This window comes from Patagioenas fasciata, unplaced genomic scaffold (assembly GCF_037038585.1).
Source record: "Patagioenas fasciata isolate bPatFas1 unplaced genomic scaffold, bPatFas1.hap1 Unplaced_3, whole genome shotgun sequence".
NCBI lineage: Eukaryota > Metazoa > Chordata > Aves > Columbiformes > Columbidae > Patagioenas > Patagioenas fasciata.
In genome coordinates, this window is record NW_027288732.1 from 1,488,763 (window position 1) to 1,515,483 (window position 26,721).

Below are 26,721 nucleotides of genomic sequence, written 5' to 3' on the forward strand. Positions count from 1 at the left end.
AGAGACCATGCATATCATGGGAATATTTCAGCATTTCTGCTCTGGTTTTCAGTGTATTACACCAAAACACCCACCTGATGACATCATTTCAAGAGCAAAAGCAGCAATTTGCAGAATTCAGCTTCTTTGGGGAACTGAGCAATTGCTGAGCTGACAGCAAGTCCTGCTGGGTCCCTGTCACCTGCAGAGTGCCCGCATCCTCACCACGGTAGCGGGCATTGTGACAAAGGTTCTACGTCAGCTGGGTGTGGCAGCAGAGCGCCCGCTAGGGGAGGGGGAGCCTGTCAGCCCCGGGCCTGTCACTGCCTGCTGTCCCCCGTGTCACCAGCGAGGCCTCTGAAAAGTTTCCAAAACATGCCCAGACTTGGGTCCAAAGTGGCCAAAAGTCTCCAAGAGACAAGTCGGGAAGAAGGATATGGAAGAGAGGGAGAAAGCCAAGGGAGCAGGCCAAAGGGAGGCAAGAGGAAAAAGTAGTGCCGGGCTGCAGGACTGAAATGGAGGAATTGAAAGACGAAAGCCAGGAAGCAGGAGAGTTTGAGAAAAGGAGAGAGGAAAGAAGAGACATGCAGCCAGACGAGGGCTTAGTGAGAGCGGCTGGGACAGAGAACAGGATGAGAAGGAAATAAGGAAAGGCAAGGCTAGGCCAAAGGACGTTTCTTTGATTTATATTTTCTACCACATTCATCTTGAGATGAGGAGGAAAGCCATCAGACCTTATAGATTAGGCCCAAACAAAAGCCCCGGCTACTTGAGACACTTAGACTAAGCCTAAACCAGAAAGATCTCTCCATAAAGATGGTTTTTATACTGTACTTCCACAATCAGCTGGCAGTACAAAAGAACAAGCGGCAGACATACTTAGGCTGAGACATGGTGGTTTGGTGCAGAGACCATGCATATCATGGGAATATTTCAGCATTTCTGCTCTGGTTTTCAATGTATTACACCAAAACACCCACCTGATGACATCATTTCAAGAGCAAAAGCAGCAATTTGCAGAATTCAGCTTCTTTGGGGAACTGAGCAATTGCTGAGCTGACAGCAAGTCCTGCTGGGTCCCTGTCACCTGCAGAGTGCCCGCATCCTCATCACGGTAGCGGGCATTGTGACAAAGGTTCTACGTCAGCTGGGTGTGGCAGCCGAGCGCCCGCTAGGGGAGGGGGAGCCTGTCAGCCCCGGGCCTGTCACTGCCTGCTGTCCCCCGTGTCTACCAGCGAGGCCTCTGAAAAGTTTCCAAAACATGCCCATACTTGGGTCCAAAGTGGCCAAAAGTCTCCAAGAGACAAGTCGGGAAAAAGGATATGGAAGAGAGGGAGAAAGCCAAGGGAGCAGGCCAAAGGGAGGCAAGAGAAAAAAGTAGTGCCGGGCTGCAGGACTGAAATGGAGGAATTGAAAGACGAAATCCAGGAAGCAGGAGAGTTTGAGAAAAGGAGAGAGGAAAGAAGAGACATGCAGCCAGACGAGGGCTTAGTGAGAGCGGCTGGGACAGAGAACAGGATGACAAGGAAATAAGGCAAGGCAAGGCTAGGCCAAAGGACGTTTCTTTGATTTATATTTTCTACCACATTCATCTTGAGATGAGAGGAAAGCCATCAGACCATATGGATTAGGCCCAAACAAAAGCCCCGGCTACTTGAGACACTTAGACTAAGCCTAAACCAGAAAGATCTCTCCATAAAGATGGTTTTTATACTGTACTTCCACAATCAGCTGGCAGTACAAAAGAACAAGCGGCAGACATACTTAGGCTGAGACATGGTGGTTTGGTGCAGAGACCATGCATATCATGGGAATATTTCAGCATTTCTGCTCTGGTTTTCAATGTATTACACCAAAACACCCACCTGATGACATCATTTCAAGAGCAAAAGCAGCAATTTGCAGAATTCAGCTTCTTTGGGGAACTGAGCAATTGCTGAGCTGACAGCAAGTCCTGCTGGGTCCCTGTCACCTGCAGAGTGCCCGCATCCTCACCACGGTAGCGGGCATTGTGACAAAGGTTCTACGTCAGCTGGGTGTGGCAGCCGAGCGCCCGCTAGGGGAGGGGGAGCCTGTCAGCCCCGGGCCTGTCACTGCCTGCTGTTCCCCGTGTCACCAGCGAGGCCTCTGAAAAGTTTCCAAAACATGCCCAGACTTGGGTCCAAAGTGGCCAAAAGTCTCCAAGAGACAAGTCGGGAAGAAGGATATGGAAGAGAGGGAGAAAGCCAAGGGAGCAGGCCAAAGGGAGGCAAGAGAAAAAAGTAGTGCCGGGCTGCAGGACTGAAATGGAGGAATTGAAAGACGTAAGCCAGGAAGCAAGAGAGTTTGAGAAAAGGAGAGAGGAAAGAAGAGACATGCAGCCAGACGAGGGGTTAGTGAGAGAGGCTGGGACAGAGAACAGGATGAGAAGGAAATAAGGCAAGGCAAGGCTAGGCCAAAGGACGTTTCTTTGATTTATATTTTCTACCACATTCATCTTGAGATGAGAGGAAAGCCATCAGACCATATGGATTAGGCCCAAACAAAAGCCCCGGCTACTTGAGACACTTAGACTAAGCCTAAACCAGAAAGATCTCTCCATAAAGATGGTTTTTATACTGTACTTCCACAATCTTCTGTCAGTACAAAAGAACAAGCGGCAGACATACTTAGGCTGAGACACGGTGGTTTGGTGCAGAGACCATGCATATCATGGGAATATTTCAGCATTTCTGCTCTGGTTTTCAGTGTATTACACCAAAACACCCACCTGATGACATCATTTCAAGAGCAAAAGCAGCAATTTGCAGAATTCAGCTTCTTTGGGGAACTGAGCAATTGCTGAGCTGACAGCAAGTCCTGCTGGGTCCCTGTCACCTGCAGAGTGCCCGCATCCTCACCACGGTAGCGGGCATTGTGACAAAGGTTCTACATCAGCTGGGTGTGGCAGCCGAGCGCCAGCTAGGGGAGGGGGAGCCTGTCAGCCCCAGGCCTGTCACTGCCTGCTGTCCCCCCTGTCACCAGCGAGGCCTCTGAAAAGTTTCCAAAACATGCCCAGACTTGGCTCCAAAGTGGCCAAAAGTCTCCAAGAGACAAGTCGGGAAGAAGAGTATGGAAGAGAGGGAGAAAGCCAAGGGAGCAGGCCAAAGGGAGGCAAGAGAAAAAAGTAGTGCCGGGCTGCAGGACTGAAATGGAGGAATTGAAAGACGAAAGCCAGGAAGCAAGAGAGTTTGAGAAAAGGAGAGAGGAAAGAAGAGACATGCAGCCAGACGAGGGCTTAGTGAGAGAGGCTGGGACAGAGAACAGGATGAGAAGGAAATAAGGCAAGGCAAGGCTAGGCCAAAGGACGTTTCTTTGATTTATATTTTCTACCACATTCATCTTGAGATGAGAGGAAAGCCATCAGACCATATGGATTAGGCCCAAACAAAAGCCCCGGCTACTTGAGACACTTAGACTAAGCCTAAACCAGAAAGATCTCTCCATAAAGATGGTTTTTATACTGTACTTCCACAATCAGCTGGCAGTACAAAAGAGCAAGCGGCAGACATACTTAGGCTGAGACATGGTGGTTTGGTGCAGAGACCATGCATATCATGGGAATATTTCAGCATTTCTGCTCTGGTTTTCAGTGTATTACACCAAAACACCCACCTGATGACATCATTTCAAGAGCAAAAGCAGCAATTTGCAGAATTCAGCTTCTTTGGGGAACTGAGCAATTGCTGAGCTGACAGCAAGTCCTGCTGGGTCCCTGTCACCTGCAGAGTGCCCGCATCCTCACCACGGTAGCGGGCATTGTGACAAAGGTTCTACGTCAGCTGGGTGTGGCAGCCGAGCGCCCGCTAGGGGAGGGGGAGCCTGTCAGCCCCGGGCTTGTCACTGCCTGCTGTCCCCCGTGTCACCAGCGATGCCTCTGAAAAGTTTCCAAAACATGCCCAGACTTGGGTCCAAAGTGGCCAAAAGTCTCCAAGAGACAAGTCGGGAAGAAGGATATGGAAGAGAGGGAGAAAGCCAAGGGAGCAGGCCAAAGAGAGGCAAGAGAAAAAAGTAGTGCCGGGCTGCAGGACTGAAATGGAGGAATTGAAAGACGAAAGCCAGGAAGCAGGAGAGTTTGAGAAAAGGAGAGAGGAAAGAAGAGACATGCAGCCAGACGAGGGGTTAGTGAGAGAGGCTGGGACAGAGAACAGGATGAGAAGGAAATAAGGCAAGGCAAGGCCAGGCCAAAGGACGTTTCTTTGATTTATATATTCTACCACATTCATCTTGCGATGAGAGGAAAGCCATCAGACCATATGGATTAGGCCCAAACAAAAGCCCCGGCTACTTGAGACACTTAGACTAAGCCTAAACCAGAAAGATCTCTCCATAAAGATGGTTTTTATACTGTACTTCCACAATCAGCTGGCAGTACAAAAGAGCAAGCGGCAGACATACTTAGGCTGAGACATGGTGGTTTGGTGCAGAGACCATGCATATCATGGGAATATTTCAGCATTTCTGCTCTGGTTTTCAGTGTATTACATCAAAACACCCACCTGATGACATCATTTCAAGAGCAAAAGCAGCAATTTGCAGAATTCAGCTTCTTTGGGGAACTGAGCAATTGCTGAGCTGACAGCAAGTCCTGCTGGGTCCCTGTCACCTGCAGAGTGCCCGCATCCTCACCACGGTAGCGGGCATTGTGACAAAGGTTCTACGTCAGCTGGGTGTGGCAGCCGAGCGCCCGCTAGGGGAGGGGGAGCCTGTCAGCCCCGGGCCTGTCACTGCCTGCTGTTCCCCCTGTCACCAGCGAGGCCTCTGAAAAGTTTCCAAAACATGCCCAGACTTGGGTCCAAAGTGGCCAAAAGTCTCCAAGAGACAAGTCGGGAAGAAGGATATGGAAGAGAGGGAGAAAGCCAAGGGAGCAGGCCAAAGGGAGGCAAGAGGAAAAAGTAGTGCCGGGCTGCAGGACTGAAATGGAGGAATTGAAAGACGAAAGCCAGGAAGCAGGAGAGTTTGAGAAAAGGAGAGAGGAAAGAAGAGACATGCAGCCAGACGAGGGCTTAGTGAGAGAGGCTGGGACAGAGAACTGGATGGGAAGGAAATAAGGCAAGGCAAGGCTAGGCCAAAGGACGTTTCTTTGATTTATATTTTCTACCACATTCATCTTGAGATGAGAGGAAAGCCATCAGACCATATGGATTAGGCCCAAACAAACGCCCCGGCTACTTGAGACACTTAGACTAAGCCTAAACCAGAAAGATCTCTCCATAAAGATGGTTTTTATACTGTACTTCCACAATCAGCTGGCAGTACAAAAGAACAAGCGGCAGACATACTTAGGCTGAGACATGGTGGTTTGGTGCAGAGACCATGCATATCATGGGAATATTTCAGCATTTCTGCTCTGGTTTTCAGTGTATTACACCAAAACACCCACCTGATGACATCATTTCAAGAGCAAAAGCAGCAATTTGCAGAATTCAGCTTCTTTGGGGAACTGAGCAATTGCTGAGCTGACAGCAAGTCCTGCTGGGTCCCTGTCACCTGCAGAGTGCCCGCATCCTCACCACGGTAGCGGGCATTGTGACAAAGGTTCTACGTCAGCTGGGTGTGGCAGCCGAGCGCCCGCTAGGGGAGGGGGAGCCTGTCAGCCCCGGGCCTGTCACTGCCTGCTGTCCCCTGTGTCACCAGCGAGGCCTCTGAAAAGTTTCCAAAACGTGCCCAGACTTGGGTCCAAAGTGGCCAAAAGTCTCCAAGAGACAAGTCGGGAAGAAGGATATGGAAGAGAGGGAGAAAGCCAAGGGAGCAGGCCAAAGGGAGGCAAGAGAAAAAAGTAGTGCCGGGCTGCAGGACTGAAATGGAGGAATTGAAAGACGAAAGCCAGGAAGCAGGAGAGTTTGAGAAAAGGAGAGAGGAAAGAAGAGACATGCAGCCAGACGAGGGGTTAGTGAGAGAGGCTGGGACAGAGAACAGGATGAGAAGGAAATAAGGCAAGGCAAGGCAAGGCAAGGCTAGGCCAAAGGACGTTTCTTTGATTTATATTTTCTACCACATTCATCTTGAGATGAGAGGAAAGCCATCAGACCATATGGATTAGGCCCAAACAAAAGCCCCGGCTACTTGAGACACTTAGACTAAGCCTAAATCAGAAAGATCTCTCCATAAAGATGGTTTTTATACTGTACTTCCACAATCAGCTGGCAGTACAAAAGAACAAGCGGCAGACATACTTAGGCTGAGACATGGTGGTTTGGTGCAGAGACCATGCATATCATGGGAATATTTCAGCATTTCTGCTCCGGTTTTCAGTGTATTACACCAAAACACCCACCTGATGACATCATTTCAAGAGCAAAAGCAACAATTTGCAGAATTCAGCTTCTTTGGGGAACTGAGCAATTGCTGAGCTGACAGCAAGTCCTGCTGGGTCCCTGTCACCTGCAGAGTGCCCGCATCCTCACCACGGTAGCGGGCATTGTGACAAAGGTTCTACATCAGCTGGGTGTGGCAGCCGAGCGCCAGCTAGGGGAGGGGGAGCCTGTCAGCCCCAGGCCTGTCACTGCCTGCTGTCCCCCCTGTCACCAGCGAGGCCTCTGAAAAGTTTCCAAAACATGCCCAGACTTGGCTCCAAAGTGGCCAAAAGTCTCCAAGAGACAAGTCGGGAAGAAGAGTATGGAAGAGAGGGAGAAAGCCAAGGGAGCAGGCCAAAGGGAGGCAAGAGAAAAAAGTAGTGCCGGGCTGCAGGACTGAAATGGAGGAATTGAAAGACGAAAGCCAGGAAGCAAGAGAGTTTGAGAAAAGGAGAGAGGAAAGAAGAGACATGCAGCCAGACGAGGGCTTAGTGAGAGAGGCTGGGACAGAGAACAGGATGAGAAGGAAATAAGGCAAGGCAAGGCAAGGCAAGGCTAGGCCAAACGAGGTTTCCTTGATTTATATTTTCTACCACATTCATCTTGAGATGAGGAGGAAAGCCATCAGACCTTATGGATTAGGCCCAAACAAAAGCCCCGGCTACTTGAGACACTTAGACTAAGCCTAAACCACAAAGATCTCTCCATAAAGATGGTTTTTATACTGTACTTCCACAATCAGCTGGCAGTACAAAAGAACAAGCGGCAGACATACTTAGGCTGAGACATGGTGGTTTGGTGCAGAGACCATGCATATCATGGGAATATTTCAGCATTTCTGCTCTGGCTTTCAGTGTATTACACCAAAACACCCACTTGATGACATCATTTCAGGAGCAAAAGCAGCAATTTGCAGAATTCAGCTTCTTTGGGGAACTGAGGAATTGCTGAGCTGACAGCAAGTCCTGCTGGGTCCCTGTCACCTGCAGAGTGCCCGCATCCTCACCATGGTAGCGGGCATTGTGACAAAGGTTCTACGTCAGCTGGGTGTGGCAGCCGAGCGCCCGCTAGGGGAGCGGAAGCCTGTCAGGCCCGGGCCTGTCACTGCCTGCTGTCCCCCCTGTCACCAGCGAGGCCTCTGAAAAGTTTTCAAAACATGCCCATACTTGGGTCCAAAGTGGCCAAAAGTCTCCAAGAGACAAGTCGGGAAGAAGAATATGGAAGAGAGGGAGAAAGCCAAGGGAGCAGGCCAAAGGGAGGCAAGAGGAAAAAGTAGTGCCGGGCTGCAGGACTGAAATGGAGGAATTGAAAGACGAAAGCCAGGAAGCAGGAGAGTTTGAGAAAAGGAGAGAGGAAAGAAGAGACATGCAGCCAGACGAGGGGTTAGTGAGAGAGGCTGGGACGGAGAACAGGATGAGAAGGAAATAAGGCAAGGCAAGGCTAGGCCAAAGGACGTTTCTTTGATTTATATTTTCTACCACATTCATCTTGAGATGAGAGGAAAGCCATCAGACCATATGGATTAGGCCCAAACAAAAGCCCCGGCTACTTGAGACACTTAGACTAAGCCTAAACCAGAAAGATCTCTCCATAAAGATGGTTTTTATACTGTACTTCCACAATCAGCTGGCAGTACAAAAGAACAAGCGGCAGACATACTTAGGCTGAGACACGGTGGTTTGGTGCAGAGACCATGCATATCATGGGAATATTTCAGCATTTCTGCTCTGGTTTTCAGTGTATTACACCAAAACACCCACCTGATGACATCATTTCAAGAGCAAAAGCAGCAATTTGCAGAATTCAGCTTCTTTGGGGAACTGAGCAATTGCTGAGCTGACAGCAAGTCCTGCTGGGTCCCTGTCACCTGCAGAGTGCCCGCATCCTCACCACGGTAGCGGGCATTGTGACAAAGGTTCTACATCAGCTGGGTGTGGCAGCCGAGCACCCGCTACGGGAGGGGGAGCCTGTCAGCCCCAGGCCTGTCACTGCCTGCTGTCCCCCCTGTCACCAGCGAGGCCTCTGAAAATTTTCCAAAACATGCCCAGACTTGGGTCCAAAGTGGCCAAAAGTCTCCAAGAGACAAGTCGGGAAGAAGAGTATGGAAGAGAGGGAGAAAGCCAAGGGAGCAGGCCAAAGAGAGGCAAGAGAAAAAAGTAGTGCCGGGCTGCAGGACTGAAATGGAGGAATTGAAAGACGAAAGCCAGGAAGCAGGAGAGTTTGAGAAAAGGAGAGAGGAAAGAAGAGACATGCAGCCAGACGAGGGGTTAGTGAGAGAGGCTGGGACAGAGAACAGGATGAGAAGGAAATAAGGCAAGGCAAGGCCAGGCCAAAGGACGTTTCTTTGATTTATATATTCTACCACATTCATCTTGCGATGAGAGGAAAGCCATCAGACCATATGGATTAGGCCCAAACAAAAGCCCCGGCTACTTGAGACACTTAGACTAAGCCTAAACCAGAAAGATCTCTCCATAAAGATGGTTTTTATACTGTACTTCCACAATCAGCTGGCAGTACAAAAGAGCAAGCGGCAGACATACTTAGGCTGAGACATGGTGGTTTGGTGCAGAGACCATGCATATCATGGGAATATTTCAGCATTTCTGCTCTGGTTTTCAGTGTATTACATCAAAACACCCACCTGATGACATCATTTCAAGAGCAAAAGCAGCAATTTGCAGAATTCAGCTTCTTTGGGGAACTGAGCAATTGCTGAGCTGACAGCAAGTCCTGCTGGGTCCCTGTCACCTGCAGAGTGCCCGCATCCTCACCACGGTAGCGGGCATTGTGACAAAGGTTCTACGTCAGCTGGGTGTGGCAGCCGAGCGCCCGCTAGGGGAGGGGGAGCCTGTCAGCCCCGGGCCTGTCACTGCCTGCTGTTCCCCCTGTCACCAGCGAGGCCTCTGAAAAGTTTCCAAAACATGCCCAGACTTGGGTCCAAAGTGGCCAAAAGTCTCCAAGAGACAAGTCGGGAAGAAGGATATGGAAGAGAGGGAGAAAGCCAAGGGAGCAGGCCAAAGGGAGGCAAGAGGAAAAAGTAGTGCCGGGCTGCAGGACTGAAATGGAGGAATTGAAAGACGAAAGCCAGGAAGCAGGAGAGTTTGAGAAAAGGAGAGAGGAAAGAAGAGACATGCAGCCAGACGAGGGCTTAGTGAGAGAGGCTGGGACAGAGAACTGGATGGGAAGGAAATAAGGCAAGGCAAGGCTAGGCCAAAGGACGTTTCTTTGATTTATATTTTCTACCACATTCATCTTGAGATGAGAGGAAAGCCATCAGACCATATGGATTAGGCCCAAACAAACGCCCCGGCTACTTGAGACACTTAGACTAAGCCTAAACCAGAAAGATCTCTCCATAAAGATGGTTTTTATACTGTACTTCCACAATCAGCTGGCAGTACAAAAGAACAAGCGGCAGACATACTTAGGCTGAGACATGGTGGTTTGGTGCAGAGACCATGCATATCATGGGAATATTTCAGCATTTCTGCTCTGGTTTTCAGTGTATTACACCAAAACACCCACCTGATGACATCATTTCAAGAGCAAAAGCAGCAATTTGCAGAATTCAGCTTCTTTGGGGAACTGAGCAATTGCTGAGCTGACAGCAAGTCCTGCTGGGTCCCTGTCACCTGCAGAGTGCCCGCATCCTCACCACGGTAGCGGGCATTGTGACAAAGGTTCTACGTCAGCTGGGTGTGGCAGCCGAGCGCCCGCTAGGGGAGGGGGAGCCTGTCAGCCCCGGGCCTGTCACTGCCTGCTGTCCCCTGTGTCACCAGCGAGGCCTCTGAAAAGTTTCCAAAACGTGCCCAGACTTGGGTCCAAAGTGGCCAAAAGTCTCCAAGAGACAAGTCGGGAAGAAGGATATGGAAGAGAGGGAGAAAGCCAAGGGAGCAGGCCAAAGGGAGGCAAGAGAAAAAAGTAGTGCCGGGCTGCAGGACTGAAATGGAGGAATTGAAAGACGAAAGCCAGGAAGCAGGAGAGTTTGAGAAAAGGAGAGAGGAAAGAAGAGACATGCAGCCAGACGAGGGGTTAGTGAGAGAGGCTGGGACAGAGAACAGGATGAGAAGGAAATAAGGCAAGGCAAGGCAAGGCAAGGCTAGGCCAAAGGACGTTTCTTTGATTTATATTTTCTACCACATTCATCTTGAGATGAGAGGAAAGCCATCAGACCATATGGATTAGGCCCAAACAAAAGCCCCGGCTACTTGAGACACTTAGACTAAGCCTAAATCAGAAAGATCTCTCCATAAAGATGGTTTTTATACTGTACTTCCACAATCAGCTGGCAGTACAAAAGAACAAGCGGCAGACATACTTAGGCTGAGACATGGTGGTTTGGTGCAGAGACCATGCATATCATGGGAATATTTCAGCATTTCTGCTCCGGTTTTCAGTGTATTACACCAAAACACCCACCTGATGACATCATTTCAAGAGCAAAAGCAGCAATTTGCAGAATTCAGCTTCTTTGGGGAACTGAGCAATTGCTGAGCTGACAGCAAGTCCTGCTGGGTCCCTGTCACCTGCAGAGTGCCCGCATCCTCACCACGGTAGCGGGCATTGTGACAAAGGTTCTACGTCAGCTGGGTGTGGCAGCCGAGCGCCCGCTAGGGGAGGGGGAGCCTGTCAGCCCCGGGCCTGTCACTGCCTGCTGTCCCCCGTGTCACCAGCGAGGCCTCTGAAAAGTTTCCAAAACATGCCCAGACTTGGGTCCAAAGTGGCCAAAAGTCTCCAAGAGACAAGTCGGGAAGAAGGATATGGAAGAGAGGGAGAAAGCCAAGGGAGCAGGCCAAAGGGAGGCAAGAGAAAAAAGTAGTGCCGGGCTGCAGGACTGAAATGGATGAATTGAAAGAGGAAAGCCAGGAAGCAGGAGAGTTTGAGAAAAGGAGAGAGGAAAGAAGAGACATGCAGCCAGACGAGGGCTTAGTGAGAGAGGCTGGGACAGAGAACAGGATGAGAAGGAAATAAGGCAAGGCAAGGCTAGGCCAAAGGACGTTTCTTTGATTTATATTTTCTACCACATTCATCTTGAGATGAGAGGAAAGCCATCAGACCATATGGATTAGGCCCAAACAAAAGCCCCGGCTACTTGAGACACTTGGACTAAGCCTAAACCAGAAAGATCTCTCCATAAAGATGGTTTTTATACTGTACTTCCACAATCAGCTGGCAGTACAAAAGAACAAGCGGCAGACATACTTAGGCTGAGTCATGGTGGTTTGGTGCAGAGACCATGCATATCATGGGAATATTTCAGCATTTCTGCTCTGGTTTTCAGTGTATTACACCAAAACACCCACCTGATGACATCATTTCAAGAGCAAAAGCAGCAATTTGCAGAATTCAGCTTCTTTGGGGAACTGAGCAATTGCTGAGCTGACAGCAAGTCCTGCTGGGTCCCTGTCACCTGCAGAGTGCCCGCATCCTCACCACGGTAGCGGGCATTGTGACAAAGGTTCTACGTCAGCTGGGTGTGGCAGCCGAGCGCCCGCTAGGGGAGGGGGAGCCTGTCAGCCCCGGGCCTGTCACTGCCTGCTGTCCCCCGTGTCACCAGCGAGGCCTCTGAAAAGTTTCCAAAACATGCCCAGACTTGGGTCCAAAGTGGCCAAAAGTCTCCAAGAGACAAGTCGGGAAGAAGAATATGGAAGAGAGGGAGAAAGCCAAGGGAGCAGGCCAAAGGGAGGCAAGAGGAAAAAGTAGTGCCGGGCTGCAGGACTGAAATGGAGGAATTGAAAGACGAAAGCCAGGAAGCAGGAGAGTTTGAGAAAAGGAGAGAGGAAAGAAGAGACATGCAGCCAGACGAGGGCTTAGTGAGAGAGGCTGGGACAGAGAACAGGATGAGAAGGAAATAAGGCAAGGCAAGGCAAGGCAAGGCTAGGCCAAAGGACGTTTCTTTGATTTATATTTTCTACCACATTCATCTTGAGATGAGAGGAAAGCCATCAGACCATATGGATTAGGCCCAAACAAAAGCCCCGGCTACTTGAGACACTTAGACTAAGCCTAAACCAGAAAGATCTCTCCATAAAGATGGTTTTTATACTGTACTTCCACAATCAGCTGGCAGTACAAAAGAGCAAGCGGCAGACATACTTAGGCTGAGACATGGTGGTTTGGTGCAGAGACCATGCATATCATGGGAATATTTCAGCATTTCTGCTCTGGTTTTCAGTGTATTACACCAAAACACCCACCTGATGACATCATTTCAAGAGCAAAAGCAGCAATTTGCAGAATTCAGCTTCTTTGGGGAACTGAGCAATTGCTGAGCTGACAGCAAGTCCTGCTGGGTCCCTGTCACCTGCAGAGTGCCCGCATCCTCACCACGGTAGTGGGCATTGTGACAAAGGTTCTACGTCAGCTGGGTGTGGCAGCCGAGCGCCCGCTAGGGGAGGGGGAGCCTGTCAGCCTCGGGCCTGTCACTGCCTGCTGTCCCCCCTGTCACCAGCGAGGCCTCTGAAAAGTTTCCAAAACATGCCCAGACTTGGGTCCAAAGTGGCCAAAAGTCTCCAAGAGACAAGTCGGGAAGAAGGATATGGAAGAGAGGGAGAAAGCCAAGGGAGCAGGCCAAAGGGAGGCAAGAGAAAAAAGTAGTGCCGGGCTGCAGGACTGAAATGGAGGAATTGAAAGACGAAAGCCAGGAAGCAGGAGAGTTTGAGAAAAGGAGAGAGGAAAGAAGAGACATGCAGCCAGACGAGGGGTTAGTGAGAGAGGCTGGGACAGAGAAGAGGATGAGAAGGAAATAAGGCAAGGCAAGGCTAGGCCAAAGGACGTTTCTTTGATTTATATTTTCTACCACATTCATCTTGAGATGAGAGGAAAGCCATCAGACCATATGGATTAGGCCCAAACAAAAGCCCCGGCTACTTGAGACACTTAGACTAAGCCTAAACCAGAAAGATCTCTCCATAAAGATGGTTTTTATACTGTACTTCCACAATCTTCTGTCAGTACAAAAGAACAAGCGGCAGACATACTTAGGCTGAGACATGGTGGTTTGGTGCAGAGACCATGCATATCATGGGAATATTTCAGCATTTCTGCTCTGGTTTTCAGTGTATTACACCAAAACACCCACCTGATGACATCATTTCAAGAGCAAAAGCAGCAATTTGCAGAATTCAGCTTCTTTGGGGAACTGAGCAATTGCTGAGCTTACAGCAAGTCCTGCTGGGTCCCTGTCACCTGCAGAGTGCCCGCATCCTCACCACGGTAGCGGGCATTGTGACAAAGGTTCTACGTCAGCTGGGTGTGGCAGCCAAGCGCCCGCTAGGGGAGGGGGAGCCTGTCAGCCCCGGGCCTGTCACTGCCTGCTGTCCCCCCTGTCACCAGCGAGGCCTCTGAAAAGTTTCCAAAACATGCCCAGACTTGGGTCCAAAGTGGCCAAAAGTCTCCAAGAGACAAGTCGGGAAGAAGGATATGGAAGAGAGGGAGAAAGCCAAGGGAGCAGGCCCAAGGGAGGCAAGAGGAAAAACTAGTGAGGGGCTGCAGGAATGAAATGGAGGAATTGAAAGACGAAAGCCAGGAAGCAGGAGAGTTTGAGAAAAGGAGAGAGGAAAGAAGAGACATGCAGCCAGACGAGGGCTTAGTGAGAGAGGCTGGGACAGAGAACAGGATGAGAAGGAAATAAGGCAAGGCAAGGCAAGGCTAGGCCAAAGGATGTTTCTTTGATTTATATTTTCTACCACATTCATCTTGCGATGAGAGGAAAGCCATCAGACGTTATGGATTAGGCCCAAACAAAAGCCCCGGCTACTTGAGACACTTAGACTAAGCCTAAACCAGAAAGATCTCTCCATAAAGATGGTTTTTATACTGTACTTCCACAATCAGCTGGCAGTACAAAAGAACAAGCGGCAGACATACTTAGGCTGAGACATGGTGGTTTGGTGCAGAGACCATGCATATCATGGGAATATTTCAGCATTTCTGCTCTGGTTTTCAGTGTATTACACCAAAACACCCACCTGATGACATCATTTCCAGAGCAAAAGCAGCAATTTGCAGAATTCAGCTTCTTTGGGGAACTGAGCAATTGCTGAGCTGACAGCAAGTCCTGCTGGGTCCCTGTCACCTGCAGAGTGCCCGCATCCTCACCACGGTAGCGGGCATTGTGACAAAGGTTCTACGTCAGCTGGGTGTGGCAGCCGAGCGCCCGCTAGGGGAGGGGGAGCCTGTCAGCCCCGGGCCTGTCACTGCCTGCTGTCCCCCCTGTCACCAGCGAGGCCTCTGAAAAGTTTCCAAAACATGCCCAGACTTGGGTCCAAAGTGGCCAAAAGTCTCCAAGAGACAAGTCGGGAAGAAGGATATGGAAGAGAGGGAGAAAGCCAAGGGAGCAGGCCCAAGGGAGGCAAGAGAAAAAAGTAGTGCCGGGCTGCAGGACTGAAATGGAGGAATTGAAAGACGAAAGCCAGGAAGCAGGAGAGTTTGAGAAAAGGAGAGAGGAAAGAAGAGACATGCAGCCAGACGAGGGGTTAGTGAGAGAGGCTGGGACAGAGAACAGGATGAGAAGGAAATAAGGCAAGGCAAGGCTAGGCCAAAGGACGTTTCTTTGATTTATATTTTCTACCACATTCATCTTGAGATGAGAGGAAAGCCATCAGACCATATGGATTAGGCCCAAACAAAAGCCCCGGCTACTTGAGACACTTAGACTAAGCCTAAACCAGAAAGATCTCTCCATAAAGATGGTTTTTATACTGTACTTCCACAATCAGGTGGCAGTACAAAAGAACAAGCGGCAGACATACTTAGGCTGAGACATGGTGGTTTGGTGCAGAGACCATGCATATCATGGGAATATTTCAGCATTTCTGCTCTGGTTTTCAGTGTATTACACCAAAACACCCACCTGATGACATCATTTCAAGAGCAAAAGCAGCAATTTGCAGAATTCAGCTTCTTTGGGGAACTGAGCAATTGCTGAGCTGACAGCAAGTCCTGCTGGGTCCCTGTCACCTGCAGAGTGCCCGCATCCTCACCACGGTAGCGGGCATTGTGACAAAGGTTCTACGTCAGCTGGGTGTGGCAGCCGAGTGCCCGCTAGGGGAGGGGGAGCCTGTCAGCCCCGGGCCTGTCACTGCCTGCTGTCCCCCGTGTCACCAGCGAGGCCTCTGAAAAGTTTCCAAAACGTGCCCAGACTTGGGTCCAAAGTGGCCAAAAGTCTCCAAGAGACAAGTCGGGAAGAAGGATATGGAAGAGAGGGAGAAAGCCAAGGGAGCAGGCCCAAGGGAGGCAAGAGAAAAAAGTAGTGCCGGGCTGCAGGACTGAAATGGAGGAATTGAAAGACGAAAGCCAGGAAGCAGGAGAGTTTGAGAAAAGGAGAGAGGAAAGAAGAGACATGCAGCCAGACGAGGGCTTAGTGAGAGAGGCTGGGACAGAGAACAGGATGAGAAGGAAATAAGGCAAGGCAAGGCTAGGCCAAAGGACGTTTCTTTGATTCATATTTTCTACCACATTCATCTTGAGATGAGAGGAAAGCCATCAGACCTTATGGACTAGGCCCAAACAAAAGCCCCGGCTACTTGAGACACTTAGACTAAGCCTAAACCAGAAAGATCTCTCCATAAAGATGGTTTTTATACTGTACTTCCACAATCAGCTGGCAGTACAAAAGAACAAGCGGCAGACATACTTAGGCTGAGACATGGTGGTGTGGTGCAGAGACCATGCATATCATGGGAATATTTCAGCATTTCTGCTCTGGTTTTCAGTGTATTACACCAAAACACCCACCTGATGACATCATTTCAAGAGTAAAAGCAGCAATTTGCAGAATTCAGCTTCTTTGGGGAACTGAGCAATTGCTGAGCTGACAGCAAGTCCTGCTGGGTCCCTGTCACCTGCAGAGTGCCCGCATCCTCACCACGGTAGCGGGCATTGTGACAAAGGTTCTACGTCAGCTGGGTGTGGCAGCCGAGCGCCCGCTAGGGGAGGGGGAGCCTGTCAGCCCCGGGCCTGTCACTGCCTGCTGTCCCCTGTGTCACCAGCGAGGCCTCTGAAAAGTTTCCAAAACGTGCCCAGACTTGGGTCCAAAGTGGCCAAAAGTCTCCAAGAGACAAGTCGGGAAGAAGGATATGGAAGAGAGGGAGAAAGCCAAGGGAGCAGGCCAAAGGGAGGCAAGAGAAAAAAGTAGTGCCGGGCTGCAGGACTGAAATGGAGGAATTGAAAGACGAAAGCCAGGAAGCAGGAGAGTTTGAGAAAAGGAGAGAGGAAAGAAGAGACATGCAGCCAGACGAGGGGTTAGTGAGAGAGGCTGGGACAGAGAACAGGATGAGAAGGAAATAAGGCAAGGCAAGGCAAGGCAAGGCTAGGCCAAAGGACGTTTCTTTGATTTATATTTTCTACCACATTCATCTTGAGATGAGAGGAAAGCCATCAGACCATATGGATTAGGCCCAAACAAAAGCCCCGGCTACTTGAGACACTTAGACTAAGCCTAAATCAGAAAGATCTCTCCATAAAGATGGTTTTTATACTGTACTTCCACAATCAGCTGGCAGTACAAAAGAACAAGCGGCAGACATACTTAGGCTGAGACATGGTGGTTTGGTGCAGAGACCATGCATATCATGGGAATATTTCAGCATTTCTGCTCTGGTTTTCAGTGTATTACACCAAAACACCCACCTGATGACATCATTTCAAGAGCAAAAGCAGCAATTTGCAGAATTCAGCTTCTTTGGGGAACTGAGCAATTGCTGAGCTGACAGCAAGTCCTGCTGGGTCCCTGTCACCTGCAGAGTGCCCGCATCCTCACCACGGTAGCGGGCATTGTGACAAAGGTTCTACGTCACCTGGGTGTGGCAGCCGAGCGCCCGCTAGGGGAGGGGGAGCCTGTCAGCCCCGGGCCTGTCACTGCCTGCTGTCCCCCGTGTCACCAGCGAGGCCTCTGAAAAGTTTCCAAAACATGCCCAGACTTGGGTCCAAAGTGGCCAAAAGTCTCCAAGAGACAAGTCGGGAAGAAGGATATGGAAGAGAGGGAGAAAGTCAAGGGAGCAGGCCAAAGGGAGGCAAGAGAAAAAAGTAGTGCCGGGCTGCAGGACTGAAATGGAGGAATTGAAAGAGGAAAGCCAGGAAGCAGGAGAGTTTGAGAAAAGGAGAGAGGAAAGAAGAGACATGCAGCCAGACGAGGGCTTAGTGAGAGAGGCTGGGACAGAGAACAGGATGAGAAGGAAATAAGGCAAGGCAAGGCTAGGCCAAAGGACGTTTCTTTGATTCATATTTTCTACCACATTCATCTTGAGATGAGAGGAAAGCCATCAGACCATATGGATTAGGCCCAAACAAAAGCCCCGGCTACTTGAGACACTTGGACTAAGCCTAAACCAGAAAGATCTCTCCATAAAGATGGTTTTTATACTGTACTTCCACAATCAGCTGGCAGTACAAAAGAACAAGCGGCAGACATACTTAGGCTGAGACATGGTGGTTTGGTGCAGAGACCATGCATATCATGGGAATATTTCAGCATTTCTGCTCTGGTTTTCAGTGTATTACACCAAAACACCCACCTGATGACATCATTTCAAGAGCAAAAGCAGCAATTTGCAGAATTCAGCTTCTTTGGGGAACTGAGCAATTGCTGAGCTGACAGCAAGTCCTGCTGGGTCCCTGTCACCTGCAGAGTGCCCGCATCCTCACCACGGTAGCGGGCATTGTGACAAAGGTTCTACGTCAGCTGGGTGTGGCAGCCGAGTGCCCGCTAGGGGAGGGGGAGCCTGTCAGCCCCGGGCCTGTCACTGCCTGCTGTCCCCCGTGTCACCAGCGAGGCCTCTGAAAAGTTTCCAAAACGTGCCCAGACTTGGGTCCAAAGTGGCCAAAAGTCTCCAAGAGACAAGTCGGGAAGAAGGATATGGAAGAGAGGGAGAAAGCCAAGGGAGCAGGCCCAAGGGAGGCAAGAGAAAAAAGTAGTGCCGGGCTGCAGGACTGAAATGGAGGAATTGAAAGACGAAAGCCAGGAAGCAGGAGAGTTTGAGAAAAGGAGAGAGGAAAGAAGAGACATGCAGCCAGACGAGGGCTTAGTGAGAGAGGCTGGGACAGAGAACAGGATGAGAAGGAAATAAGGCAAGGCAAGGCTAGGCCAAAGGACGTTTCTTTGATTCATATTTTCTACCACATTCATCTTGAGATGAGAGGAAAGCCATCAGACCTTATGGACTAGGCCCAAACAAAAGCCCCGGCTACTTGAGACACTTAGACTAAGCCTAAACCAGAAAGATCTCTCCATAAAGATGGTTTTTATACTGTACTTCCACAATCAGCTGGCAGTACAAAAGAACAAGCGGCAGACATACTTAGGCTGAGACATGGTGGTGTGGTGCAGAGACCATGCATATCATGGGAATATTTCAGCATTTCTGCTCTGGTTTTCAGTGTATTACACCAAAACACCCACCTGATGACATCATTTCAAGAGCAAAAGCAGCAATTTGCAGAATTCAGCTTCTTTGGGGAACTGAGCAATTGCTGAGCTGACAGCAAGTCCTGCTGGGTCCCTGTCACCTGCAGAGTGCCCGCATCCTCACCACGGTAGCGGGCATTGTGACAAAGGTTCTACGTCAGCTGGGTGTGGCAGCCGAGCGCCCGCTAGGGGAGGGGGAGCCTGTCAGCCCCGGGCTTGTCACTGCCTGCTGTCCCCCGTGTCACCAGCGATGCCTCTGAAAAGTTTCCAAAACATGCCCAGACTTGGGTCCAAAGTGGCCAAAAGTCTCCAAGAGACAAGTCGGGAAGAAGAATATGGAAGAGAGGGAGAAAGCCAAGGGAGCAGGCCAAAGGGAGGCAAGAGAAAAAAGTAGTGCCGGGCTGCAGGACTGAAATGGAGGAATTGAAAGACGAAAGCCAGGAAGCAGGAGAGTTTGAGAAAAGGAGAGAGGAAAGAAGAGACATGCAGCCAGACGAGGGCTTAGTGAGAGAGGCTGGGACAGAGAACTGGATGGGAAGGAAATAAGGCAAGGCAAGGCTAGGCCAAAGGACGTTTCTTTGATTTATATTTTCTACCACATTCATCTTGAGATGAGAGGAAAGCCATCAGACCATACGGATTAGGCCCAAACAAACGCCCCGGCTACTTGAGACACTTAGACTAAGCCTAAACCAGAAAGATCTCTCCATAAAGATGGTTTTTATACTGTACTTCCACAATCAGCTGGCAGTACAAAAGAACAAGCGGCAGACATACTTAGGCTGAGACATGGTGGTTTGGTGCAGAGACCATGCATATCATGGGAATATTTCAGCATTTCTGCTCTGGTTTTCAGTGTATTACACCAAAACACCCACCTGATGACATCATTTCAAGAGCAAAAGCAGCAATTTGCAGAATTCAGCTTCTTTGGGGAACTGAGCAATTGCTGAGCTGACAGCAAGTCCTGCTGGGTCCCTGTCACCTGCAGAGTGCCCGCATCCTCACCACGGTAGCGGGCATTGTGACAAAGGTTCTACGTCAGCTGGGTGTGGCAGCCGAGCGCCCGCTAGGGGAGGGGGAGCCTGTCAGCCCCGGGCCTGTCACTGCCTGCTGTCCCCTGTGTCACCAGCGAGGCCTCTGAAAAGTTTCCAAAACGTGCCCAGACTTGGGTCCAAAGTGGCCAAAAGTCTCCAAGAGACAAGTCGGGAAGAAGGATATGGAAGAGAGGGAGAAAGCCAAGGGAGCAGGCCAAAGGGAGGCAAGAGAAAAAAGTAGTGCCGGGCTGCAGGACTGAAATGGAGGAATTGAAAGACGAAAGCCAGGAAGCAGGAGAGTTTGAGAAAAGGAGAGAGGAAAGAAGAGACATGCAGCCAGACGAGGGGTTAGTGAGAGAGGCTGGGACAGAGAACAGGATGAGAAGGAAATAAGGCAAGGCAAGGCAAGGCAAGGCTAGGCCAAAGGACGTTTCTTTGATTTATATTTTCTACCACATTCATCTTGAGATGAGAGGAAAGCCATCAGACCATATGGATTAGGCCCAAACAAAAGCCCCGGCTACTTGAGACACTTAGACTAAGCCTAAATCAGAAAGATCTCTCCATAAAGATGGTTTTTATACTGTACTTCCACAATCAGCTGGCAGTACAAAAGAACAAGCGGCAGACATACTTAGGCTGAGACATGGTGGTTTGGTGCAGAGACCATGCATATCATGGGAATATTTCAGCATTTCTGCTCTGGTTTTCAGTGTATTACACCAAAACACCCACCTGATGACATCATTTCAAGAGCAAAAGCAGCAATTTGCAGAATTCAGCTTCTTTGGGGAACTGAGCAATTGCTGAGCTGACAGCAAGTCCTGCTGGGTCCCTGTCACCTGCAGAGTGCCCGCATCCTCACCACGGTAGCGGGCATTGTGACAAAGGTTCTACGTCAGCTGGGTGTGGCAGCCGAGCGCCCGCTAGGGGAGGGGGAGCCTGTCAGCCCCGGGCCTGTCACTGCCTGCTGTCCCCCGTGTCACCAGCGAGGCCTCTGAAAAGTTTCCAAAACATGCCCAGACTTGGGTCCAAAGTGGCCAAAAGTCTCCAAGAGACAAGTCGGGAAGAAGGATATGGAAGAGAGGGAGAAAGCCAAGGGAGCAGGCCAAAGGGAGGCAAGAGAAAAAAGTAGTGCCGGGCTGCAGGACTGAAATGGAGGAATTGAAAGAGGAAAGCCAGGAAGCAGGAGAGTTTGAGAAAAGGAGAGAGGAAAGAAGAGACATGCAGCCAGACGAGGGCTTAGTGAGAGAGGCTGGGACAGAGAACAGGATGAGAAGGAAATAAGGCAAGGCAAGGCTAGGCCAAAGGACGTTTCTTTGATTTATTTTTTCTACCACATTCATCTTGAGATGAGAGGAAAGCCATCAGACCATATGGATTAGGCCCAAACAAAAGCCCCGGCTACTTGAGACACTTGGACTAAGCCTAAACCAGAAAGATCTCTCCATAAAGATGGTTTTTATACTGTACTTCCACAATCAGCTGGCAGTACAAAAGAACAAGCGGCACACATACCTAGGCTGAGACATGGTGGTTTGGTGCAGAGACCATGCATATCATGGGAATATTTCAGCATTTCTGCTCTGGTTTTCAGTGTATTACACCAAAACACCCATCTGATGACATCATTTCAAGAGCAAAAGCAGCAATTTGCAGAATTCAGCTTCTTTGGAGAACTGAGCAATTGCTGAGCTGACAGCAAGTCCTGCTGGGTCCCTGTCACCTGCAGAGTGCCCGCATCCTCACCACGGTAGCGGGCATTGTGACAAAGGTTCTACGTCAGCTGGGTGTGGCAGCCAAGCGCCCGCTAGGGGAGGGGGAGCCTGTCAGCCCCGGGCTTGTCACTGCCTGCTGTCCCCCGTGTCACCAGCGATGCCTCTGAAAAGTTTCCAAAACATGCCCAGACTTGGGTCCAAAGTGGCCAAAAGTCTCCAAGAGACAAGTCGGGAAGAAGGATATGGAAGAGAGGGAGAAAGCCAAGGGAGCAGGCCAAAGAGAGGCAAGAGAAAAAAGTAGTGCCGGGCTGCAGGACTGAAATGGAGGAATTGAAAGACGAAAGCCAGGAAGCAGGAGAGTTTGAGAAAAGGAGAGAGGAAAGAAGAGACATGCAGCCAGACGAGGGCTTAGTGAGAGAGGCTGGGACAGAGAACAGGATGAGAAGGAAATAAGGCAAGGCAAGGCTAGGCCAAAGGACGTTTCTTTGATTTATATTTTCTACCACATTCATCTTGAGATGAGAGGAAAGCCATCAGACGTCATGGATTAGGCCCAAACAAAAGCCCCGGCTACTTGAGACACTTAGACTAAGCCTAAACCAGAAAGATCTCTTCATAAAGATGGTTTTTATACTGTACTTCCACAATCAGCTGGCAGTACAAAAGAACAAGCGGCAGACATACTTAGGCTGAGACATGGTGGTGTGGTGCAGAGACCATGCATATCATGGGAATATTTCAGCATTTCTGCTCTGGTTTTCAGTGTATTACACCAAAACACCCACCTGATGACATCATTTCAAGAGCAAAAGCAGCAATTTGCAGAATTCAGCTTCTTTGGGGAACTGAGCAATTGCTGAGCTGACAGCAAGTCCTGCTGGGTCCCTGTCACCTGCAGAGTGCCCGCATCCTCACCACGGTAGCGGGCATTGTGACAAAGGTTCTACGTCAGCTGGGTGTGGCAGCCGAGCGCCCGCTAGGGGAGGGGGAGCCTGTCAGCCCCGGGCTTGTCACTGCCTGCTGTCCCCCGTGTCACCAGCGATGCCTCTGAAAAGTTTCCAAAACATGCCCAGACTTGGGTCCAAAGTGGCCAAAAGTCTCCAAGAGACAAGTCGGGAAGAAGGATATGGAAGAGAGGGAGAAAGCCAAGGGAGCAGGCCAAAGGGAGGCAAGAGAAAAAAGTAGTGCCGGGCTGCAGGACTGAAATGGAGGAATTGAAAGACGAAAGCCAGGAAGCAGGAGAGTTTGAGAAAAGGAGAGAGGAAAGAAGAGACATGCAGCCAGACGAGGGCTTAGTGAGAGAGGCTGGGACAGAGAACTGGATGGGAAGGAAATAAGGCAAGGCAAGGCTAGGCCAAAGGACGTTTCTTTGATTTATATTTTCTACCACATTCATCTTGAGATGAGAGGAAAGCCATCAGACCATATGGATTAGGCCCAAACAAACGCCCCGGCTACTTGAGACACTTAGACTAAGCCTAAACCAGAAAGATCTCTCCATAAAGATGGTTTTTATACTGTACTTCCACAATCAGCTGGCAGTACAAAAGAACAAGCGGCAGACATACTTAGGCTGAGACACGGTGGTTTGGTGCAGAGACCATGCATATCATGGGAATATTTCAGCATTTCTGCTCTGGTTTTCAGTGTATTACACCAAAACAGCCACCTGATGACATCATTTCAAGAGCAAAAGCAGCAATTTGCAGAATTCAGCTTCTTTGGGGAACTGAGCAATTGCTGAGCTGACAGCAAGTCCTGCTGGGTCCCTGTCACCTGCAGAGTGCCCGCATCCTCACCACGGTAGCGGGCATTGTGACAAAGGTTCTACGTCAGCTGGGTGTGGCAGCCAAGCGCCCGCTAGGGGAGGGGGAGCCTGTCAGCCCCGGGCCTGTCACTGCCTGCTGTCCCCCCTGTCACCAGCGAGGCCTCTGAAAAGTTTCCAAAACATCCCCAGACTTGGGTGCAAAGTGGCCAAAAGTCTCCAAGAGACAAGTCGGGAAGAAGGATATGGAAGAGAGGGAGAAAGCCAAGGGAGCAGGCCCAAGGGAGGCAAGAGGAAAAACTAGTGAGGGGCTGCAGGAATGAAATGGAGGAATTGAAAGACGAAAGCCAGGAAGCAGGAGAGTTTGAGAAAAGGAGAGAGGAAAGAAGAGACATGCAGCCAGACGAGGGCTTAGTGAGAGAGGCTGGGACAGAGAACAGGATGAGAAGGAAATAAGGCAAGGCAAGGCAAGGCTAGGCCAAAGGATGTTTCTTTGATTTTTATTTTCTACCACATTCATCTTGCGGTGAGAGGAAAGCCATCAGACGTTATGGATTAGGCCCAAACAAAAGCCCCGGCTACTTGAGACACTTAGACTAAGCCTAAACCAGAAAGATCTCTCCATAAAGATGGTTTTTATACTGTACTTCCACAATCAGCTGGCAGTACAAAAGAACAAGCGGCAGACATACTTAGGCTGAGACATGGTGGTTTGGTGCAGAGACCATGCATATCATGGGAATATTTCAGCATTTCTGCTCTGGTTTTCAGTGTATTACACCAAAACACCCACCTGATGACATCATTTCAAGAGCAAAAGCAGCAATTTGCAGAATTCAGCTTCTTTGGGGAACTGAGCAATTGCTGAGCTGACAGCAAGTCCTGCTGGGTCCCTGTCACCTGCAGAGTGCCCGCATCCTCACCACGGTAGCGGGCATTGTGACAAAGGTTCTACGTCAGCTGGGTGTGGCAGCCAAGCGCCCGCTAGGGGAGGGGGAGCCTGTCAGCCCCGGGCCTGTCACTGCCTGCTGTCCCCCCTGTCACCAGCGAGGCCTCTGAAAAGTTTCCAAAACATCCCCAGACTTGGGTGCAAAGTGGCCAAAAGTCTCCAAGAGACAAGTCGGGAAGAAGGATATGGAAGAGAGGGAGAAAGCCAAGGGAGCAGGCCCAAGGGAGGCAAGAGGAAAAAGTAGTGCCGGCCTGCAGGACTGAAATGGAGGAATTGAAAGACGAAAGCCAGGAAGCAGGAGAGTTTGAGAAAAGGAGAGAGGAAAGAAGAGACATGCAGCCAGACGAGGGCTTAGTGAGAGAGGCTGGGACAGAGAACAGGATGAGAAGGAAATAAGGCAAGGCAAGGCAAGGCTAGGCCAAAGGATGTTTCTTTGATTTATATTTTCTACCACATTCATCTTGCGATGAGAGGAAAGCCATCAGACGTTATGGATTAGGCCCAAACAAAAGCCCCGGCTACTTGAGACACTTAGACTAAGCCTAAACCAGAAAGATCTCTCCATAAAGATGGTTTTTATACTGTACTTCCACAATCAGCTGGCAGTACAAAAGAACAAGCGGCAGACATACTTAGGCTGAGACATGGTGGTTTGGTGCAGAGACCATGCATATCATGGGAATATTTTAGCATTTCTGCTCTGGTTTTCAGTGTATTACACCAAAACACCCACCTGATGACATCATTTCAAGAGCAAAGCAGCAATTTGCAAAATTCAACTTCTTTGGGGAACTGAGCAATTGCTGAGCTGACAGCAAGTCCTGCTGGGTCCCTGTCACCTGCAGAGTGCCCGCATCCTCACCACGGTAGCGGGCATTGTGACAAAGGTTCTACGTCAGCTGGGTGTGGCAGCCGAGCGCCCGCTAGGGGAGGGGGAGCCTGTCAGCCCCGGGCCTGTCACTGCCTGCTGTCCCCCGTGTCACCAGCGAGGCCTCTGAAAAGTTTCCAAAACATGCCCAGACTTGGGTCCAAAGTGGCCAAAAGTCTCCAAGAGACAAGTCGGGAAGAAGGATATGGAAGAGAGGGAGAAAGCCAAGGGAGCAGGCCAAAGGGAGGCAAGAGAAAAAAGTAGTGCCGGGCTGCAGGACTGAAATGGAGGAATTGAAAGACGAAAGCCAGGAAGCAGGAGAGTTTGAGAAAAGGAGAGAGGAAAGAAGAGACATGCAGCCAGACGAGGGCTTAGTGAGAGAGGCTGGGACAGAGAACAGGATGAGAAGGAAATAAGGCAAGGCAAGGCAAGGCTAGGCCAAAGGATGTTTCTTTGATTTATATTTTCTACCACATTCATCTTGCGATGAGAGGAAAGCCATCAGACGTTATGGATTAGGCCCAAACAAAAGCCCCGGCTACTTGAGACACTTAGACTAAGCCTAAACCAGAAAGATCTCTCCATAAAGATGGTTTTTATACTGTACTTCCATAATCAGCTGGCAGTACAAAAGAACAAGCGGCAGACATACTTAGGCTGAGACATGGTGGTTTGGTGCAGAGACCATGCATATCATGGGAATATTTCAGCATTTCTGCTCTGGTTTTCAGTGTATTACACCAAAACACCCACCTGATGACATCATTTCAAGAGCAAAAGCAGCAATTTGCAGAATTCAGCTTCTTTGGGGAACTGAGCAATTGCTGAGCTGACAGCAAGTCCTGCTGGGTCCCTGTCACCTGCAGAGTGCCCGCATCCTCACCACGGTAGCGGGCATTGTGACAAAGGTTCTACGTCAGCTGGGTGTGGCAGCCGAGCGCCCGCTAGGGGAAGGGGAGCCTGTCAGCCCCGGGCCTGTCACTGCCTGCTGTCCCCCGTGTCACCAGCGAGGCCTCTGAAAAGTTTCCAAAACATGCCCAGACTTGGGTCCAAAGTGGCCAAAAGTCTCCAAGAGACAAGTCGGGAAGAAGAATATGGAAGAGAGGGAGAAAGCCAAGGGAGCAGGCCAAAGGGAGGCAAGAGGAAAAAGTAGTGCCGGGCTGCAGGACTGAAATGGAGGAATTGAAAGACGAAAGCCAGGAAGCAGGAGAGTTTGAGAAAAGGAGAGAGGAAAGAAGAGACATGCAGCCAGACGAGGGCTTAGTGAGAGAGGCTGGGACAGAGAACAGGATGAGAAGGAAATAAGGCAAGGCAAGGCAAGGCAAGGCTAGGCCAAAGGACGTTTCTTTGATTTATATTTTCTACCACATTCATCTTGAGATGAGAGGAAAGCCATCAGACGATATGGATTAGGCCCAAACAAAAGCCCCGGCTACTTGAGACACTTAGACTAAACCTAAACCAGAAAGATCTCTCCATAAAGATGGTTTTTATACTGTACTTCCACAATCTTCTGTCAGTACAAAAGAACAAGCGGCAGACATACTTAGGCTGAGACATGGTGGTTTGGTGCAGAGACCATGCATATCATGGGAATATTTCAGCATTTCTGCTCTGGTTTTCAGTGTATTACACCAAAACACCCACCTGATGACATCATTTCAAGAGCAAAAGCAGCAATT